The sequence below is a fragment of the Peromyscus californicus genome, unplaced genomic scaffold, assembly GCF_007827085.1.
Source record: "Peromyscus californicus insignis strain IS unplaced genomic scaffold, ASM782708v3 Scaffold_1__1_contigs__length_55948999, whole genome shotgun sequence".
NCBI classification, from domain to species: Eukaryota; Metazoa; Chordata; class Mammalia; order Rodentia; family Cricetidae; genus Peromyscus; species Peromyscus californicus.
The window spans coordinates 48,105,059-48,106,189 of record NW_026294492.1 but is presented as its reverse complement, the minus strand read 5'-3'; positions in this window follow the sequence as shown (position 1 = coordinate 48,106,189).

Here is a 1,131-nt window from a genome sequence, read left to right as displayed (position 1 = left end):
GAGTACCTATGACGTGAAAGCAGAAGGGGGTGCTCTTTGGAGGAGAAAGGAGACAAGCAAGATGGGGGTAAGGAGTTGGGGTGACATTGGGTGAGGAGGATGAAAGTTGAACAAAGGACAGCAACACATATGTATGAAAATGCTATTAAGAAACCCACTACTGGGCTGGAGAGGTGGCTCAGCTCTTGTGAGCACTGCAGTCGACCCGGGTTCAATTCCCAGCACCCACACGACAGTTCACAACTGCCTGTAACTCCAAGATCTGACACCCTGACATAGACCCACATTCAGGCAGGCAAAACACCAATGCACATAAAATAAAAATAAATAATTTTTAAAAACCCATTATTTTGCATACTAACATAAATTTTTAATTTAAAAAGTCCTTTTTTTTTTTTTTTTTTAAGCGGATGGAGGTGGTCCATGCCTTTAATCTTAGCACTCTGGAGACCGGAGGCAGATGGATTTCTCTGAGTTTGAGGCCAGCCTGCTCTACACAGAGAGTTCTGGGACAGACAGGACTACACAGAGAATGCCTGTCTTGAAAAACAAACAAACAGAAAACAAAAGGTACTTTTTAAAAACTGCACTTACGCGTGTGATCCTGACCAAAATGTAGTCTGGAGCAGCTGGGAGAAAAACAAAAGCAGGAAACGTCCAGGGCCTTGCGTGTGCTAGGCATGCTTTCCCACTGAGCTGCACCTCTGGCCTCTGGCTCCACTCCCTCTCCTGGTTAAAACCTCCTTTCTGTGTTCACTGGGGCGGGGTGGGGGATGGGAGTGACGCCGTTCTCATATATGAAGTTCTCAAAATAAGGTTTAAAAACCCACAGACTATTTCTTTAAAAACTGCTCTATGGCTGGGCGGCGGTGGCACACGCCTTTAATCCCAGCATTCCAGGCGGATCTCTGTGACTTCGAGGCCAGCCTGGTCTACAGAGCGAGATCCAGGACAGGCAACAAAACTACACAGAGAAAGCCTGTCTCGAAAAACCAACCAAACAAACAAACAAATAAACAAACAAACAAAAAAACTACTCTATGTTGTGGGGGGAGTGTGGCGGGGGTGGGGGTGGGGGGGAATGACACACTTACCTGAGGATCAGTGGGTAAGGAGGTAGGGAGGACCCGG